The following is a 22,233-nucleotide window of genomic DNA, read 5'->3' on the forward strand; positions in this document are numbered from 1 at the left end:
GCAAGGGCCCTCACTCTATTCAGAGTAAAGGAGAATCACACTCAGTTTAACCTCGCTCACCCCCTTGATAGTTTGGCACACGCAGGTAGGCTTAACCTCAGAGGCAATCTGTAAAGTATTTGTACCAACAAACACAGTAATACAGGAAAAACACAAAAAAATGACTCAACACAGGATTGGGAAAATAGCTAATATTTATCTAAACAAAACAAAACCGAAATGACAACAATCCGACATACACAAGTCAAGTTATGAATTTTTAAAGATTAAACTAAAAAATAGCGCTTAGAAACACAAATGCTTCAAAGAGGTGAGGTGATAGCAACGCGTTATGACAAAGTAATTCCCAACAATCCGACACTAATGGCGCTGGGCACGGAGTCACACAGACCCCCAGGTACAGTACCTTAGTGAAATGTGAAAACAGGCCGGTGTACGGAGTAGGGGATAGTGGCATCGCTGGATCTGAGGCGGCGGCGGTTCCAGTGCTGCGGAAAAAGGGAGCGAAGGCATCACGAAGAGGCGTCGGGTCCTTGCTGCGGAGCGGTGGAGGTGAGGTGGCATCGGTGTGAAGTGTTGAATCCGCACACTTTGGGCAGAGTCATGATGTGGTGCGGCGACTTCTGCGGAGTCACGGACTTCGGCAGGGCTGCAGCAGCGTCGGGCCTGTGTGGTCGTCGCACTCCAGTGAGGATCACAGCTTCGGTTGCAGGCACCTTCAGGGGATTCAGCAGCGGCATCAGTCCAGAGTCATCCAAAGTCAGTTTCCTTGGTTTTTCCACCATCTTCTCCTTTCAAGGGCCCAGGGACTCAAAAGGGCACCACGTGGCAGGGCAGGAGTTTCAGCAAAGAGTCCAGGTGCTGGCAGAGGAAGTCTTTGATGGCCCTGAGACTTCACAGGGGGCAAGCTCAGTTCATGCCCTTGGAGATTCTTCTCAAACAGGAATATACCACAAAGTCCAGTCCTTATCCCCTTTTACAGGCAGAAGCAGCAACTGTAGGATAGCCCAACAAAGCACAGTCACAGGCTGGGGAAGCACTTCTCCTCAGCTCTGTTAGGACATATAAAACACAGCAGTATATGTCCTACCCTAAACTTACACTGCACCCCACCGCAGTGGCAGGTCTGAGCTATGTTTACAGGGCTACTAATGTGGGTGGCACAACCAGTGCTGCAGGCCCACTAATAGCATTTGATTTACAGGCCCTGGGAACCTCTAGTTCACTGTAGTAGGGACGTAGTAGTAAATCAAATATGCCAATCATGGAAAGCCAATTACTCATACATTTTACATAGGAGCACTTGCACTTTAGCACTGAATAAAAGTGATAACGTGCCCAGAGTATCAAAAACAGCAAAAACAGAGTCCAGCACACATCAACAAACTGAAAAGCAGAGGCAAAAAGTTAGGGGAGACAACGCCAAGGATGCCAAGTCTAACAGCCATCATGTAGCAGTGAAATGCGTACTGACCAGTGCCCAGCACATGAATTTAAAAAAGATGGTCTGTTCACTTACTATGTCCCAGGTTTGGCAAGGATACACTTGGGGCATATTGCTCATGCACCTATTCCCACACATGCTTTATAGTGCACCCTGCCTTAGGGATGGAAGGCCTGCCAGAGGGGTGTCTTACCTATATGCATGCAGTGTGTAGTGGACAGGTCACAGAGGCTGTGTGCCATGTCAGTTTTGCATTTTAGGATTGCACCAAGACACCCAGCCTGCAATGGCAGTTCTGGGTGCACTTGGATGCATGGTCCCTGAGGATGACAACATCTGTGCTGATGCCCTCAGGGGCCCACCCTAAGTACCCCATACCCTGGGTCCCTACGTAACATTTACTAGGGACCTATGATGGCAGCTAAAGGTGCTGCCAATGGTGCCAATGCATCACAACAGTTTTAGGGAAGAGATCTGACCCAGGAAACCCGGTTAGCAAGGGCCATGGGCACTAAAAACTCAAATATTAGTGAAAAAGTGGTAGGCTAACCATGTCAAAAGATGCATTTTCTCACATTGAGCAACTTCAAACTTTCTGCCAAATTTAGAGTAATTGCATTCAGCTGGAAAAATTCATTTTCATTATTAGGCCTCCAAGTAATTTCCATTAAAATATTGTAGTGCTGCACAGTAGGTCGCTGGGTGCCTGTCAGGAGTTGGGAGCACTCCCTACAACCAACCATCGCTGTGTATGGGCAAAGGCCTTGTGCAGCGATGGACTGGCCTCCTTGGGGGGATGGATGAAAGGTGTGGTCAAAGGTTGGGGACTAGCGTGAGGCTAAATGCCCTTGAAGGGTTGGGTGCTGGACAGGACCTGCGACCAACGCCCTCTGCAATGGGTCTACAATGTTTTGTGATGGACTCATGTTACAAAAGTTACTCAAAGTCTGTGCAAAGTGTTACTTTATTCTGCGCTTATGTTTGTATGCTGCACATCATTGTGCAACAGAATATTACATTTGTCAATTAAAATATACTAACAGTAAAACACAGTAATAACAACAAAACATATTTTTTATTCTTTTTAAGCAAGAAATGTTGTTGTAGAGGAACCTTTTTGGTGATTTTTAAATATTTTTTTCTGGAGTTTTTAATTTTTTAGGAGGTTCAAATGAAAACATAAAACAGTTCTTCTAAACTTGGATTAAATACTTTCTGATGTCCAATTGTTGAATAGATAGTATCTCACCCAGAACATTTCTCTAAATGGATATAATTGTGTGGCACTTGGTGCAATACATTCCATATTGGCATAAAGTGGTACACCTGAGGTAGAAGCCTCCTGTTCTTCTACACATCTTTGTGTGGCATGAGTGATGTGGTTTGCATGCAAGCTTTCAAGGCGTGTTATCACTCCAAAGCCCCAACCAACCCCTGCCCCCACTACATCTTCAACAGGGCCAGCGCCTCGATTGTGCCCGAACCCTGCAAGATGATCAACTGCTCCCTAGAGTCAGCAACCAAATGAGAAGACTGGAAGCATGCCGAGATCCGACCAATTCTCAAGAAACCCACAGCCAACCTGACGGATCTCAAAACTACCTCCCCATCACGCTGCTACCCTTCCCAGCTAAGGTCACTGAGAAAGCAATCAAAACTCAGCTACGCCAACACATTGAGGACAACAACATTCTGGACATCTCCCAATGAGGATTCAGAGCTAACCACAGCACTGAAACCGCCCTGTTCACTGCCACAGATGACATCCGCTCTGTCCTCAACAGCGGACATACAGCAGCCCTCATCCCACTTGATCTTTCAGCCGCCTTCGATACAGTATCCCACCTCACCCTATGCCCTAGACTCCACGGAGCAGGCATGCGCGGCAAGGCCCTTAGATGGATACACTCCTTCCTGACAGGCAAAACACAGAAAGGCAGACTCCGCGACACGTGTCAGAACCTACAGTCATCAGCCATGGAGTAGCCCAAGGATCATCATTGAGCCCCACGCTGTTCAAAATCTACATGACCCTGCTTGCCCCTTTTGTCAGAACCTACGGTATGAACATCGCCTCCTATGCAGATGCCTCTCTGCTGATCATCTCCCTGACTGATAACTCCTCAACAGTCAAGAAGAATTTCAGGAATGGGATGGAAGCAGTCACCACCTGGATGAGGGAGAGCTGCCATAAGCTGAACTCTGACAAAACCAAAATCCTCATCATGGGACCTTCCTCCTCAGCCTGGAACGACTCCTGGTGGTCCTCAACACTCGGCAGGCCCTCTGCCCCCACAGACCACACACATAACCCCGGTGTCATCCTCGACTCAACACTCACCATGACCAGACAGGTCAACTCCGTCACCTCCACCTTCTTCCACACCCTCCAAGTCCTACGAAAGATCTTCAGATGGATACCAACTGACTGCTGTAAACAGTGACACGTGCTAATCACAAGCAGACTTGACTACGGCAACGCCCTCGATGTTAGAACCCCTAAGAATAACCTGAGCAAACTGCAACAAATTCAGAACGCCGTTGCCAGACTCGTCCTAAACATTCTCCGTCGAGAGCATATCAAAAAACACCTGAAAAACCTCCATTGGCTCACCGTCGAGAAGAGGCTAATTTTAAAACTCATTCTGCGTGCCTACAGAGCCTTACACGACCCAGCTACCTTAATCACCTCATCACCTGGTACTCCCCTTCCAGACCTCTCCGTTCGTCTCAGCAGTCACTTGCCAACGTACCCTGCATACAGAAGTCCTCGGCTTGAGGAAGATCTTTCACATACCTGTCAGCAAAAGGTTAGAATACCTTACCCCTTCATCTCAGACAGTCAACACCACTGCCTCAGTTCAGGAAGGACCTCAAGACCTGGCTCTTTAATTGATTGCTGGGGACACACCCCTCAGCACCTTGAGACCCTATGGGTGAGTAGTGCGCTTTAAAACACCTGATTGATTGATCATTCCGGAGGAGGAATTCTTTCTGCGACTATCTCTACTGATGAACTCCTTCTGGCAAAGGTTATATGTCACAATCATTGCTTAAAATGTTGTTTCACCAGCTGGTCTTTTAAGAACTCGCCAGGCAATTGACTCTGGTGTGGTCCTAGTGGGCTCCTACTCTCTCTGAGTCTGTTCATCAGCTCACTCTTCTCTTCCAGATTCTGTGTTTTATTTTTTGGCTAAATTCCTCAAAGAAATGTAAAACTGAAAAATAGTACAGGGCAGATTATAGACTGTTCCGACATCCTAGTGGTTAAACCCCAATCTCAAAGTTTAAATAAAATGACCCTTCATAGTAAACTTAAATTTCGTAAACTTCTGAACCATGAAGAACTCATGTGAGACCCAGAAAAGGACCCAGAAAAGGAAGTAAAGAGATTCAGAAAAGGAAATAAATATCCAAAAGGACTGACAGTGAATCCTCTCATTGACTCTATGAGTTTTGTGGAAATACCACAGGACACCAAAAATGGAAGTAAATGACTCACATGAATAATTCAATCATTGGCTCTATAGAGTACTGAGATTCACGATAAGTCTACAAAAAAAAGAAAGTGAAAGCAGGCATTTGATTGGCCAGAAAGTGAACAGTAGTTAAAACATGCAGGCAGGCTATATAAATGAATAATACAAACTTCCAGAGTACCATTTGCCACTGTTCTTGGACAGAGGCACCTGGAAAAAAAATGAATCTAGACCTATCATGGCATTGAGAGAAACTGGAAAGAACCAGTCATCAACTAGTTCAAGCACTTAACAACACCATCATAGGATGATGATGTAATTTTGTTTTCTACAACATTCAACACACCACCATTCACTATGCCTGAGAGAAGAATTCAGGTGTGTGGAAATGTTTTGCTCTTACCCCACGGCAAAAATGAGTGAAAGAGCCATATTAAAGTATGGCAATGTATGTAGCCCCGTATTTTTCTTTGAATATCAGAGTCATACCTAAGGGAAAATAAGAAGCAAAAAAGATTTGGATAGAAAGGTATTACCCACTCTTTGTGGCATGCTTCATCATTGGCCAGTCTGTCCCACCATATTAAGATGGTACTAACATGGTGGTATCAACCGCATTGCGAGGGAGAGCAGAATAAATATTCTTCTGGTCAAATAAGGGGTCCAGATTATATAAAACAACCGTTGTGTAAACCCTAGGACTTCCCTTTACTTTGGGGTACACAGGGCTGGATTAAAAACACATGAGGATGTCTAGAACATCCTTTCTATATGTCGTTTGACAAAAAATGAATGACCATTCTATAATTTGGGCCTTGGGCCATCAGGTGCTGCATCGCCGAAAATCAGGGCAGTACTCATTGGGGAAATCAAAATATGTGAGCATCTTTGGTCCCATGACCCAAATCACATGTTCTTGGCTGAGGTGGAAAGGGCAGAAGGTGATGAAGAAGAAGAAAGTACAGCATCTGAAGTTCTTGATGAGGTAGAAGAAAAGGATGACCCTCTTATGCAGTTCTATTCAACATATTGCACTTTATGTGAACACAACACAAGGACATTTACAAAGCTGTTGAAAAACGAAACGATTAAAAAAGTAAAAGGTCACGTACTAATTCCAGAAAGAATAAAAAATAACTAGGAAAGAACCCGAAGAAATATTGTCAAAAGGCACAGACTTGCATAAGTTATCTCTTTCCACAGACAGTGGCATTGTGCGAAATAGGTAGGTCTGATTGTCTGTAAGTGATTCGACAATGTCAGTAACTGGAGACTTGGCCCTGTACGCTAAGTCTAGTGCATGCAGATGTAGGTTGTGCAACATGCTAGTACCCAAGTTAAAACTATTACACACATACAAATATTAAAATTTGATAAAAATAGAACTTTACTGACAAAAATAAAGGTTAAAGTAAGATTATAGTTAGGTGTGGATGTAAAACACCAGCATACTTAAAAAGGTTCCAGAAATGCACTGAAAATAAACAAATGTTAAAGTTATGTTTCAGTAGGTTTGAAAATACGTCATTATTGTTTAATATGTGATGTTATATGCAGGTCATGGTGAGGGTGTAAGTTGTAGTTAGCTTGGTAAACTATAACTGGAGAATGTATGTGTTTTTTGTTTTTTAAACATTAGTTTTAACTCATTTCAACACCTAACTTGAACATAATTTTTATCCTTGTTTTCATCCGTGAATTCATTTTTTTTTCATGTGTTCCAGACAGAGACAGGGGAGCATTTCAGGAGAGTGTCAGGACTGAAGGACTGGGAGTGAATGTCAAGTGAGTCATGCTGACTGGTATGAGGATTCTGTATTTCTACCCTACGATAAGCAATGTATGTTTAGGTGTAAGATGATGGGCAGTGTGATAAAGTCGTTTAATAGCTGATGTGGATTGAGGTCCAGCAGTCAATGATCCTCTCAGGTCACGGACAGGAATCCAATCCTCATCTTTTCTTCTGCAGGACCAGAAAGTATTTTAAAGAGGGTGCTTGGTGTGCCACATACATGACTGGCATTAGCTAGTGAATGGTGCGACCCCCAAACCCCTTCCTAAACAATGAGGGAAAAGTTGCAAGAGGTATTTCTAGTCAATTTTGCAGCAGTTCCTATTTGGCCTACTTCAAACAATCCCACACTCACCCTAACTCTCAAAATCCAAGATGGAAAAACCTGTCTTCCTGCCATGGGAAGAGAAACAAAATTGCCACTCCTTTGGCTCCTCTTAGGGAGCAGTTTTCACATCTCATTTGGGCCACTCGCCATCTGGGTGACAGTTGGAGGCTAATACAAATTAGCCTCTATGAGCTTCAGGCAGGAAAAAAGTAATTTTTGAAAAGGTCACTTGAAAGTTTATTAATGTATTTATTTATATTTTATTGTTATTTAGCTACCAGAAATCAGACATCACCATTAAGTTGGGCTTTTCAGAAATATTGGAAAGAGTGATATCTTCATATTGCTAGCTGATCCCAATCCAGAGATAGCAGAAATAATATTTAATTCACTTCCAGTTGTTTCTTTCAGGGCCAGCCAGCTATATTAAAAAGAAAAAATATATTTTGGTTGATAGTCACTGTAGGAACATATTGGGGGTTATTCTAACTTTGGAGGAGTGTTAATCCGTCCCAAAAGTGACGGTAAAGTGACGGATATACCACCAGCCGTATTACGAGTTCCATAGGATATAATGGACTCGTAATACGTCTGGTGGTAAATCCGTCACTTTTCCGCCACTTTTGGGACGGATTAACACCTCCTCCAAAGTTAGAATAACCCCCAATATCTTTAATTTTCTACATGTCCTATTTCTAAGTACCATAAACTCTGATGAGTGAGCTGCAAGGCCTACTTAGGCGTGAGTTATTATTATTTAAAAGGAAGGTTTTCTCCTATCAAAAGTGATTATTTTGACAGGTGGATCCGCAGACTTAAAACATTTGTAGCCAGGCCACAGTAATAGGCATGGAATCATGTTTACCTGGTGACACTAATGGATGACACAGTCCATGTGATTTGTTATTTGTAAGTATAACTTTGCAGTTTAGTCAGTTTTTGTAATCACATTTTAAGTGTTTGGTGAAAGTGCCACCACATGAATTCATTTAATTGCACCTTATCCATATTAGCAGCAACATTTGTTCTTTTAATTATGCATTTGTACATCTCATGGATTAATCAATATTACATACCGAAAATAGTAGTATGCGAATTATGTTTGAAAAAGTCAAAGGGGCACAGAACCATATAAAGAAATGCCAGTGGCCCTAAAGAACCAGCAACTCTGTGTAATTATCTAAACATACAAGTATGTGTTTACAGTGACTTCTACAATTTGTGTTCTTTTCTTCTTCTGTCTGATCATCCAGCTTTCCCAACTGGAGACACAGCACCTGATTTCCATGGTAAGGTCTTGGTCCATCACAGACAGGAGATGGCAGATTGGCTGAACATCCATAAGATGGAGGCCTTAGTGGTGACCTTCTAGCAGCTTGGCTGAACATCCATAAGAAGGACACCCTAGTGGTGACCTTCCACCAGCTAGTGATCTTACAGGAAAAGGAGGTAAGAGACAGCACTGCCCGTTGCCTCCAGTGTGTGGCTGGCACAACCAAGTGAGTACCAAGGAGTACTTACACTCTGCACCAGTTCCAGTCATCCCTTATTAGGGTAGAAGAGGTGTTCTAGCAGCTTAGGCTGATAGAAAATGTAGCTTAGCAAAGCAGCTTAGGCTGAACTAGGAGACATGCAAAGCTCCCACTATACATCTGGTGTCATATGCACAATATCATAAGAAAACACAATACACAGATATACTAAAAATAAAGGTACTTTATTTTTATGACAATATGCCAAAAGTATCTCAGTGAGTACCCTCACTGAGATACTTTTGGCATATTGTCATAAAAATCCTCAGTATGAGGATAGCAAAAATACACAAGATATATGTACACAATACCAAAAATATGCAGTAATAGCAAAAGGAAGTAATGCAAGCAGTGTAAAGTTACAATAGATTGCAATAGGAGCACATAGGTACAGGGGCAACACAAACCATATACTCCAAAAGTGGAATGCGAATAACGTATGGGCCCCAAACCTATGTGAGCTTGTAGAGGGTCGCTGGGACTGTAAGAAAACAGTGAGGGTTAGAAAAATAGCCCACCCCAAGACCCTGAAAAGTAGGTGTAAAGTGCACCTATATTCCCCAGAGAGCACAGAAGTCGTGATAGGGGAATTCTGCAAGAAAGAACAACACCAGCAATGCAAACAAAGTGAAAGTGGATTTCTGGACGAGAGTACCTGTGGAACAAGGGGACCAAGTCCAAGAGTCGCGACAAAGTCGAGATTGGGCAGATGCCCAGGAAATGCCAGCTGAGGGTGCAAAGAAGCTACCACCGGATGGCAGAAGCTGTAGATTCTGCAAGAACGAAGAGGACTAGGAACTTCCCCTTTGGAGGATAAATGTCCCACGTCGTGAAGAAGCTTGAAGAGGTGTTCCCACGCAGAAAGACCTCAAACAAGCCTTGCTAGCTGCAAGGTTTGCGGCTAGGGTTTTTGGATGCTCCTGTGGCCCAGGAGGGACCAGGATGTCGCCAATTGCGTGTGGAGACAGAGGGGGTGCCCAGAAAGATAGGGAGCCCTCACAGAAGCAGGCAGCACCCGCAGAAGTGCCGGAACAGGCACTACAAAGAAGAGTGAACCTGAGCTCACCCGAAGTTACAAAAGAAGATCCCACGACGCCGGAGAACAACTCAGGAGGTTGTGCACTGCAGGTTAGAGTGTCGGGGACCCAGGCTTGGCTGTGCACAAAGGAAATCCTGGAAGAGTGCACAGGAGCCGGGGCAGCTGCAAATCATGCGGTACCCAGCAATGCAGTCTAGCGTGGGGAGGCAAGGACTTACCTCCACCAAACTTGGACTGAAGAGTCACTGGACTGTGGGAGTCACTTGGACAGAGTTGCTGAGTTCCAGGGACCACGCTCGTCGTGCTGAGAGGGGACCCAGAGGACCGGTTACGCAGTTCTTTTGGTGCCTGCGGTTGCAGGGGGAGGATTCCATAGTCCCACGGGAGATTTCTTCGGAGCTTCTAGTGAAGAGAGGAGGCAGACTACCCCCACAGCATGCACCACCAGGAAAAAAGTCTAGAAGGTGGCAGGATCAGCGATACAAGGTTGCAGTCGTCGTCTTTGCTACTTTGTTGCGGATTTGCAGGCTTCCTGAGCAGTCAGCCGTTGATTCCGTGGCAGAAGGTGAAGAGTGAGATGCAGAGGAACTCTGATGAGCTCTTGCATTTGTTATCTAAAGAATTCCCCAAAGCAGAGACCCTAAATAGCCAGAAAAGGAGGTTTGGCTACCTAGGAAGGAGGATAGCCTAGCAACACAGGTAAGAGCCTATCAGAAGGAGTCTCTGACGTCACCTGCTGGCACTGGCCACTCAGAGCAGTCCAGTGTGCCAGCAGCACATCTGTTTCCAAGATGGCAGAGGTCTGGAGCACACTGGAGGAGCTCTGGGCACCTCCCCTGGGAGGTGCAGGTCAGGGGAGTGGTCACTCCCCTTTCCTTTGTCCAGTTTCGTGCCAGAGCAGGGCTGGGGGATCCCTGAACCGGTGTAGACTGGCTTATGCAGAGATGGGCACCATCTGTGCCCATCAAAGCATTTCCAGAGGCTGGGGGAGGCTACTCCTCCCCAGCCCTGACACCTTTTTCCAAAGGGAGAGGGTGTAACACCCTCTCTCTCTCTGAGGAAGACCTTTGTTCTGCCTTCCTGGGCCAAGCCTGGCTGGACCCCAGGAGGGCAGAAACCTGTCTGAGGGGTTGGCAGCAGCAGCAGCTGCAGTGAAACCCCGGGAAAGGTAGTTTGGCAGTACCCAGGTCTGTGCTAGAGACTCGGGCCATTCTGGCATTGGGGAGATAATTCCATGATCTTAGACATGTTACATGGCCATGTTCGGAGTTACCATTGTGACGCTGTACATAGGTAGTGACCTATGTACAGTGCACGTGTGTAATGGTGTCCCCGCACTCACAAAGTCTGGGGAATTTTGCCCTGAACGTTGTGGGGGCACCTTGGCTAGTGCCAGGGTGCCCACACACTAAGTAACTTAGCACCCAACCTTTACCAGGTAAAGGTTAGACATATAGGTGACTTATAAGTTACTTAAGTGCAGTGGTAAATGGCTGTGAAATAACGTGGACGTTATTTCACTCAGGCTGCAGTGGCAGGCCTGTGTAAGAATTGTCAGAGCTCCCTATGGGTGGCAAAAGAAATGCTGCAGCCCTTAGGGATCTCCTGGAACCCCAATACCCTGGGTACCTCAGTACCATATACTAGGGAATTATAAGGGTGTTCCAGTATGCCAATGTGAATTGGTGAAATTGGTCACTAGCCTGTTAGTGACAATTTGTAAAGAGAGAGCATAACCACTGAGGTTCTGGTTAGCAGAGCCTCAGTGAGACAGTTAGGCATCACACAGGGAACACATACATATAGGTCACAAACTTATGAGCACTGGGGTCCTGGCTAGCAGGGTCCCAGTGACACATAACAAACATACTGAAAAACATAGGGTTTTCACTATGAGCACTGGGCCCTGGCTAGCAGGATCCCAGTGAGACAGTGAAAACACCCTGACATATACTCACAAGCAGGCCAAAAGTGGGGGTAACAAGGCTAGAAAGAGGCTACTTTCTCACCCCAAGGCAGCACCTTCACCACAGCATGCAGTTCAGCCAGTTTGGAAGAACCTAAGGGAGATATCAAAAAGTCTGAACTTTATAGGGGGGCAGTCAATCTGGAGGCATTGGGACTGTTGCAGGTGGTGAGGATGGGACATTTGGGGAAGGGGCAGGTTTCTTAGGATAGTATTTTGAAAGTTTACGGAGGAGATGGGCTTGCTGTTGGTAGTAAGGGTGGGACAGTTAGAGAAATATTTGGGTTATTGTTTTTTTAAGGTTTATGAAGGGGTGGTTATGTTATTTTTTGGTTAAAATAACGTTGTTTTATTTATCACTTATAGGTTTTTAATTAATATGGTTATCCTTAGTGAGGTTTGTTGATCCATTTATTTAATTTTTTACTAAAACAGGATGCTTCACCTACCTACTGTCAGAGCAGATGCAAAGCACCAAACCTGGACCATCACAAATATACTGTCCATTAATTATGAGCCAATCCTGTACCCATACTAGACAACAAGATAACTAGCTGCATTTACCCTGATCACGGAAACAGTAAGAAAATGTGCCTGTGCTCAGCACTTCGCAGTCACTTTATTTAGAGTTCCCTCTGATCTAAATTAGTCTAATAGACTCACGTCTTCCTTGAGTCCTCTTGTTTTTCATCAGAGTGGATAGGCATTGGTCCTTCGTCTGTATATTGTCAATGGTATTTACAGATTTTATTTCTTCCAAAAAGAGTTAGGTCTGTTGAATAAGAAAATAAAAAGAGATTGTGTCTTATCTAGTCCATGTAAACTGAGTGGTCTCATAATGATTTTATTTCTTCCAAAAAGAGTTAGGTCTGTTGAATAAGAAAATAAAAAGAGATTGTGTCTTATCTAGTCCATGTAAACTGAGTGGTCTCATAAAAACCAAAAGATGTTGCACTTCAGCCAAAATAAGGATAATCAAGTGATACTTCAAAGGGCACATGGAAGCATTGATCAAGCAGTCACTCAACCATTAAGTGCTAAGAGCCAGATTTATAGTTTGGCGGAGCGGTTTGGTCTGTCACAATAGTGATGGATATCTTGTGCGCCGAAATTGAAAGTTCTGTGGATGGGATATCCATCACCCTTGTGATGGAGTAGCCCCTCTGTAAAACTCTAAATCATGCCCTAAGTTTGCCTATGGCCCTCCAATCAATCACATGGATCATCAATCATCATTTGACATTCACTGATGCAAGTTTCCTGTTCTGAGTTCCGTGTCCAATTTCCTATTTATCTCAATTTCCCATGGAAGAGATATACATACATAAGCAGTGCAGTTCTTTAAATCTTTATTAGCAGCCGATAATGAGAATTACATTTTAGGCCTGGGAGATATCTTGTTCTATTTAGGAAATTGAGGGCTGCATTGTAGACTTTGATACCAGTGGTAATTTCCTTTCTTAAAATTGAATTCATTTTCTTTCTCTGTTACCACTCACCAGTCACCAGGCCAAAATGGTTGTGCCTTCCTCTCTGACTGTCTGTATGTGCCATGCACACACTGGTCTCTTTAAGTTTGTTTAAAATAGGTGCACACCTAATCTAAAAATATAACTTTTTTGCATAACAGGTATTCCTGTTATACTGCTGTTTTTTAAATCTGGAAAGTAAAGACATATAAATTTTGGGGTATAAATACTCATTCATTTTACTAATTGTCAGTCTCTCTTTCTGATGTGACAACTGCCACAGCTGCACTGACCCTGAGTTTTGAAGATGTACTAGGTACCAACCATACTAGTTACTCTATGGCCAGTCTTCTCAATTGCCGTTTATGTAGGTACTTGCTGTTTCTGTGTTGCCCGCATCTGTGCAATATCCATAATTCAACCATTAATCAACCCATTGCAGATGTTGCAAGTGAAGTTACTGGTTCTTTAGATTTAGTAGCAAGTGATGATGTTACTACTGGTGGCCACTGTTGTTGTAGTTGCAGCATGCTCCTGGATTCAAAGCCAACACTGCGCTCTCTGGTGGTTGAAGGCAGCACTCAAGTTTTGCAATGGCCTCAAATTTGCAATAATTCATCTTCTAGGGCATCCCTTTTTACTGGGGATTCAATTCTTTTAAAATCAGAATTAGAAAATTGGAAAAGGGAGGAAAGTGGGCAATGCTTTTTGTACTGTTAACCCAGTATTGCAGTACAGATGTACTTTACACAGCCTTTGATTTGTGCTCACATGAAGGATTAATCTATTAATCAAAGCAGCTGCTTTATCACAGACAATAGTAAATATTTGTTCCACCTTTTGTGAATGATCCTACGGCATGTGCACTTCCCTAGTCCCTATTTGTCACCCTTCATTGTATGGTTTTGGCAGTTGCATCTCCTCTCTTTTGTAGTACATAATCGTTGATAGTCCTGAATGTATCAAACAGCATTGCAGCAAGGAGGAGTTAGAGTTTCTATGCGTTGGCAGCTCTTGTAAGAGAGCTTCTTGCAGCAATTGAATTAACTTGCTGAATGATCCTCAACTGCTTCCAGGCTTTAAACAAATTATTGAAATAAATACAAATCCTGTGACATGTGACCTGTATGTTGTTTATTGCTTCCCAATTAGTATAATGCAATCCACTTGTGAGAAATTGTGTTGTTGGTTGAATGGGGTGAGAGACCTGGTCAAGAAACAGTCACAATTGTTTTGCAGGATGAACCACAATCAGTAATTTAACCTGTGCTTAACCCAGGGTACCTTGGCACAAAAAGTAGTTAGGATAAACTTAGAGGCAATGTGTAAAGTATTACACCAGTAATAAAATGAAAATGCAACACAAGAAAAACCCAAACCAATTTAAGAAAATAGGAACATATTAATAATCTATTTTACTTCAAACCCATCAAAATCCATTTAGTAGAACTGGAGTTATAAAGTTTAAGGTTCAAAATAGCAAGTTCCCAGTTTTGGAAAATGGCCACCTGGGCACGCTTAGCACTATAACCAAAGGTCCAGGAGTGAATGGCGACGTCTTGGGGGTTCAAGACTCACTCAAGCTGGGTCTAGGTGAGGATTCAAGATGGTGGGAGCCTGTTATGTCACTGTAGCTCTGAACAGACCAGTCAAACTAGTTCTTAGAGTTACTTCAGAAGTCCTGTGTGCAGGTGAAGATGGAGGACTCCATAGCAAGGCTCATCTCTGAAGGTTCAAAGAAGGCTCCAGGCAGCAAAGCAGCCCTTCCAGGTACAGCAGCAGTCTTGTAGAGTGCACAGTAGGTCACAGCAGCAGGCAGTCCTCTGTGAGTCCTTCCACAGGTCCAGTGGTGAACTGTGCCCTGCTCCTAGAAGTTGGGAGAAGTTTCCAGAAGGGTTCTATGAAGTTCCAAGAGTTTCTTGCCTTCCCTGGCTCCTAGTTGGCTGTACTGACATGCAGGGCCATTAAGCCTATTGTGTGATGACACAGCCCAGCCTGTTCAGATGCAAGTGGGGCTATGCTTAGCCCCCCCACCCATCAAGTCAGTTAATGCCCCATCCAAGCTCTGCTAATCCCACTATTTTGTGACTGTCTGTGGTGAATTCACAAAGTCTCAACTGTTGGTTACACCCAGTCATGTGACCTAAGGCAGGCTGCAGGCACAGATGGCAATAACAGGAAAATAGACAAAGAGGGAATAGATAATAAAGAAATTGCTTCTCAACAATGACACCATAAATTGTCACTGGACCCAAATTATTTTTGTGAACATTTATTGTACATATTTTCTATATACAGAATTGATGAATTATGATGTAACTCCATCAATAAAGGATCGATGAAATATATACAATTTACTTAAAAATGAAATGAATAAACGCATCTCCTATGGTATCAGATTCTTTGTAGCTTCTAAACTTAACTTCAGTATCCAGCTGAAGGTAGTCTGTGCCAAGCCGAGGAAAATTGTGCCAAAGGCTACCTAAATTCCTGGCTATACCTATTCTATGCTGACTGCAGATTATAGGATTTCTCCCAAAGCTGTTGACCGGGTTTTAGCCTCTGCTTGTTGCGGCCTCATCAGGGCCAAGGAAGTCAAGGAATGTTCTTCTGTTTTTGGAGAAAGCCCCTTAGGCATGAGTGCTTAGAAGGAACCAAGTGCCCATCTAATGTGGTCACCTAAAAGCAACAATGATCTCAGAGGCAAATTGGGAACCGTCTATTACTGTGGTCACCAACAGCTGATGATTAGTATCAAACGGGGGGATCAACGCCATATACAGAAAACCTGACCATGATACTGGAACCAGGTGCCAGAGTGTGTCTTTTAATGATAAATCCGACTTTACCATTGGAGCGGGTTTATCATTACAAGTTCAGAGATACCAAACACAACATATCGACCACCTCTGGTTTAGGAATTACAGCCTATTAAATATAATATGGAATCCACATTTTATTCCTATGAGAGGGGTAGGCTTCACAGTAGTGAAAAACTAATTTGGGAGTTTTTCACTATTAGGACATGTAAAAATTTAAAAGTACATATCCTACCTTTTAATTACATAGCACCCTGCCCTATGGGCTACCTAGACCCTAACATAGGGTTGGCTTATATGTTATAAAAGTGAAATCTAAGGCTTGGAAAGGGGTTTTAAATACCAAGTTGACAAGGCAGTGTCCTTCAGGCTGCAATGGCAGGCCTGGGACATGTTTTGAAGTACTACTTACGTGAGTGGCACAATAGGTGCTGCAGGCCCACTGGTAGCATTTCATTTAAAGGCCCTTCTCATATGTATATTACCCTACAAGGGTATTACATGTAAATTAAATATGCCAGTCAGGTATATGGCAATCAAATCATGTTTTAGGGAGAAAGCACAGACACTTTAGCACTGGTTAGCAGTGGTCAAGCATACAGGGTCCTATTACCAACAAGCAAAAATCCAGCAAAAAGAAAGAGGAGGAAGATGAAATGTTTGAGGGACAACCCTGTAGAGAGGGCCATTTCCAACTGCACTAAACATAGGACTTTGAAGTATTCTCTGTCAGCAATGACTTTGACAATATTGCTGCCAAGTTCAGTTGTAACAAATCAAATTCTGAGGCCCCTAGGTTGAAATCATATTAATTTCTTTCAATATATTGGCAGCTGTTTGTGATTTTCCCATGAAGAACATTGCAACAGTTGCATGCTGGCAAATACCTGAAAAAGCATCCTCAACTATGTGATCAGCAACTAGTGTTTGTTTATCTCCCTTGAAGGAGACTCACTATGAACTGATTCACATGTAGGTTGTTGTTTAACAACTGGTCTACACGTCTGTCATTGGTGGATGGACTATATAGCACTCTCTTTTATTCTGCTACTAATTATTTGCCCTTGATAGTGCAGCACAGGCAAAAGTGGAAAAATAAGTCTGCTTGAAATCTTCTATTTCAGACAGACAGTCCCCACAAATTCAATCCTTTGCCTTTCACCAAAGAAAAAGGCAGAGGGTCAATCACTAATAGTTTGGACAGCTTTCCATTGTATAAATTAACATTATCATGGGTTCAGTAGTATAGTAACTCCTTGCTGAACATAAACTTGATAGTGGGTTGTTTGTGATTGTTTTGTTAGTGAGTATATCTCAACGAGTAACCTGTGGGTAGCAAGGAAGCTGACTGAATGCTTTGTGATGACTGTCAGTGTAGCCATCTTTTCTTTCTGTCATATTGAGGTTGCTGCAGGTGATGAATGCACACTACAAGCAAAAGTCATAGGGCTGCTTTGCATGACATCGTCTTCCCTACCACTTCACCATCTCCTCTCTTACCAGCAGCTATAGATTCTGTGGTGATTTCTAATGATTGTATGTTGATTTTTGATTATTGCCATTTGGCCCTCAGTACTTTATTATCCACCTCACTTACTACAGTGCTTTGGTTTGTGGCAATGTGTGCATTTTGTGATGTGATCTTCATGCGGCCTGTGTATAAAGAAGTCTCAAACTGAGGAGGAGAGCTTTCACTTTGAGCCAATGCCTGAGAACTTATTGAGTTGGAGCTAAGCATTTGTGTTTGCATTTTTCTAGGCCAGGCTGTAAATGAGGTATATGTGGTGGCTGCAGGTTTTTGGGTTCTTGAAAAAATAGGCGCATGTAGTGGCATTTCATGTCTCAGAATAGTTTGCATTGATGTGATATGCACTTCCTTTATGCCACCATCTAATGAGCATTTAGTGGTTCATCATCTTCCGCACTTACAAGGCTATGAGAAAACTTTTATTTCCCCTGTCTTTTGTAATGGATCACGGCCAATGTTCCAATTCATGCCAGGATCATCAGAAGGGAGACTTGGGGAAAAAAGGGGGGTACTTTTTTCTTCCAGAAGCCAATGAAGAAGATGTGTCCCATGGAGGAGTAGACAAAACAACAACTAGCTCTGCAGCAAACTCAAATTCTGCTCTGCTTCTACGTCCGGAAGATCAGGTGTTGCAGATTGTGATTGTTGTTGAGTTTCCTATAAAAAAGATTTTGTTTGCTGCTGGGGCAATTTGATTTCAGACTTACTGCTCTCATCCATGACTGCAATCCTTGCAGCACTGAAAGACATCAGCTTTAGTTTTGGTAGTGACGGTACAACGGTTGATAAAAGGATGATTCTCCTCTCAGCTTCATCCTGCCCTGAGAAGTCTGCAGCAGGTATTTCACATTACCAGGGAAAGGATGAGACCTTGATGCCAGTGGTGACAACAAACCTCTTCTACTCACTGGCCCTTTTCTTGGCAGGAACCTCCTTCTTTGGATCCATCTCTTTATGGATTAGCAGGACCAGCAGAAATGCTTAGCAGTGATGGCTCGGGTCTCTACTGTCATCGTGTCATTGTTAGTGGATTTGCAGAATTCTCTCCTTCTCAGAATCATGAACACTCATGCACCTGCAGGCAATAAAAGATAAGCAGGAAGAAAGTGAGACTTAGGTAATCTCCTTCTCAGTATCATGACACCTCATACACATGCAGGCAATAAAAAATAAGCAGGAAGACGGTGAGACTTTTGTAATCCACTTAATGCAATATGTCATCATTATCATAAATCTTTAAAAATAGTGTATCAAGCCATAAACGTCTTGTTTGACACTGTAAACACTAACATGGTGTTTTCCAGAGCCCAAAGGACCACTATTGGAGTCAGGGGGAGGCACACAAAATATAGAATATTTTTTTTTTAAAGTAGCTGAGGTCCCCGCGGGGCCCATGCAAAAAACGAACAAATGAATAAATAAAAATAAGTTGGACTTCTAATGGACCATAACATTCAATGCTCCTAGCAAAAGTCTATCGAAGGTGAAAATAAAATGATGATTATTTAATCAGATGAACACACATGCTCCACAAAGTGGTGGTCTCGATATGGCCAGCAATGAATGAGACATGGAGAGCAAAAGCAAATTGGCTACCAATTACTCTCACACGCAAACACATGCCCAAATGCCCAGCAAAGAAGTAGGAATGGATGATAACAAGAACATTGCTCTCCTATTATGGCGGAAGCTACTTTGTTCCCCAATAAAATCCAGTAGCATTGCAGGGAAAGGATTAAATATATATTCAAAATACGTCTGAACCCACCGCTGGGCCTACCCTTCATTCACCACCCATAAAGCATTATTGTCAAAAAAGAAAATAAACTTTAAAAATGTCCCAAACACAAACAACCCAAGAATACAATTTCTCCTACAAATTGCTCTTAAGGTTGCAAGAAAACACAACATGTCACCATCTCACAGATATCCACACTCTAACACACCAAATGGTGGGCAAGCACATGGGGAAGAAGGTAGGTTAAAACAAAGAAAAATGTTTTATACAGGGGTCTGGCTCCTTGATCCATCATGACCCTGGGCAAAACAGGTGCAGGTGGGCAGAAAACTCCCCTGCATTTGGCATGCATACAAGACCTAAAATTATAAAAAAATATTTTATCAGAGCATAAGTGGTATATATGAAAAATGATATGAAAAATATATCAATAAATACACTCAAGGCCTACTGCAGACTAGGACCCAAACACTCAATCACAGTAAAATAACAAATCTGCACAGAATGTATAAAAAAACACAAGTAACTGGAGGAGGAAATGTTTAAACCATAGGTCTACAGCATTCCAAAAATGTGCATTATCCCTTAATTCTCATCAGTCCATACTCCAAACTGCTGACATTCCAACAACAAACAAAATGAAAAAGGAATTAAAAATATTGGTGACAACGCTCTCTCAAACAAGAAACATTTTACAAATATTGGACCCGGCCCTATCTGCAGGGTTATCTCAAAATGTATTGCCTTCTTCCTCTTATTTTTTCTGAAAACGTTCTTGCTGGCCTTAGGACTCTGTCCATTATACCACTGCTAACAAGGGGTGAGGTCCATGTGCTCTCTCCTCTAATCATGACAAAATAACTTATACACATTTGGCATATTTAATTTACTTTTACGTCCCTAGTAAAGTGCACTACATGTGCCTAGGGCCTGTAAATTAATTGCTACTAGTCGATCTGCAGCACTGGTTGTGCCACCCACTTAAGTAGCAATTTAAACATGTCTCAGACCTGTCATCACAGAGCCTGTGTGTGCAGCATTAAATTGCTATTTTGACCCATCAAAATAAACCTTTTGCCAGGCCCAAATCTTTCTTTTTAATGCATATGTTACCCCTCAAATGGGCCCTGGACAGTCCACAGGGCAGGTTGCACTGCATTTAAAAAGCAGACTATGCAATATTTAGTGTACATGTCCTGGTAGTGAAAAACTCTTAAATTCACTTTTTACTACTGCAAGGACTAAATCTTCCATAGGATAATATTGGGGTTCTCTTATTAGATTTTATAAGTGTAATTTCTGAATGGGAAGAGATAATTCCTTCAAGTTTAGTGTCTCTGAAATCACAATTTATTATTCTAATTTATGATGAAGTCGGATTTTAAATTTTCAGTCTGAAAATGCCACTTTTACAAAGTTAACATTTTCTTGCCTTAGCCATTTGGTGCCTGCACTATGTGTCTGGTCAAATGGCTGGGAGTAGTTGGCAGTTGGACTTTGTATATTTCTCCTAGATAGCCACACACAATAGGAGCTTAGGTGTGACTTGATGGGCATCCTGAGCAGGATGGGACGGCGTACCTCAACCCAGCCTCACTTACACCTGAATAAGCTGTGCCCTGACCCCCCAAATCTGTGCACTTCAAAGGCATGTCTTTGAAGTCTCCCCTCTTCAAAGGCATCACTAAGGATAAGAAATGGACCTCATGCACCACCACTTCAGTACACTTCTGGACCTGTGGATATTCTGCGAGGAAGAATGACTGCTGTGCTGCTGAAGGTCTGGCACTATGCTGGACTGCTTTCTGCTGGACTCCTTTGCTGTGCTGACCTGCTGCCTGCTTCCCCCTATCTGGGTGAGAGGGACTGGACCTGCATCACTTGAACCCAGAATCCGAAGTGACTCCAGGGGCTAGTTGGCTGGCCTCCGGATCTGAAGTCTCAGGACATAAGACTTCCAATCATCCTGCTTCTGTACCTGGACTTTGCCACCTGAGACTCTATCTTGTCAAGTGGTGCCACCCCAGTCCTGGATCCTTGGATGTGGACCTAAGATGTTTGCTAGTGGAACTGACAGATCCTCTATGCTGCATGATACATTTCCGAGTAGAACCAATGCATCCCCTCAGCTGAGCTGTGCATCCGCAAGCAGAACCAATGCATCGCTGCTGCTGCGTGGATTGGTCCCATTTCAAAAGACTTACAGGAACTGACAGATCCTCTATGCTGAATGATGCATTTCCGAGTAGAACCAATGCATCCCCTCAGCTGAGCTGTGCATCCGCAAGCAGAACCAATGCATCGCTGCTGCTGCGTGGATTGGTCCCATTGCAAAAGACTTACATCAGCACTACATCCCCCATCTTGTGTTTAACACATCGCCTTTGGAACCACTGGTGCACAATGCTTCTTTGGAGCAGTCCCTCACATGCCTCGTCGACGCCAGTCTCAACGCTGTCTCAAAGCTTCACATGCAAGCTTCTCCACTCCTTGGAACTGACACATTGCCTCAACAGCGCAATGCATCCCCACACCGGCGTTCGCATCACAAGCCCCGTTGATGGGATCCTCAATGCTGACACAACAGGACCTTGCACTGCAGTTGCAGCTGTGCAACACATCTTCGAAGTGGATCCAGGCAATGCTACGCAACTTAAATTTAAGGTACTCTGTTCAACTGACCTAACTGAGTCCCTGTAGCAAGCCCATGCTCCACCACAGTCGGCATGAACATGTGACTTTGTTCCAGTCCAGTGCAACCAGATATCACTAATAGTACTTTGTACTTTTTGGTGCTATTTCTACTTAAAGCTTTAATATTCAATATCTCCTGTTCCACTAATTGGATGTTTGCCATTTTGGTCTTGTTTTATTTATTAAAAACTACCCCATATTCCTAACTCTGCTGTGGTCTCTTTTTGTGACGTGTTTTCACTGTTTTACTATTTGAAGTGGTGCTTAAATACTTTTTACATTACCTCTAAGTTAAGCTTGGACTTTTCTGTGCCAGGCTACCAAGGGTTGAACGCAGGTTTGCTTGTGTCTTATCCTGATAAGGATTGTGGTTGCTGCTTGACTCAGGTTCACCCCTCGGTCAAC

Source organism: Pleurodeles waltl, chromosome 1_1 (assembly GCF_031143425.1).
Source record: "Pleurodeles waltl isolate 20211129_DDA chromosome 1_1, aPleWal1.hap1.20221129, whole genome shotgun sequence".
Lineage (NCBI taxonomy): Eukaryota > Metazoa > Chordata > Amphibia > Caudata > Salamandridae > Pleurodeles > Pleurodeles waltl.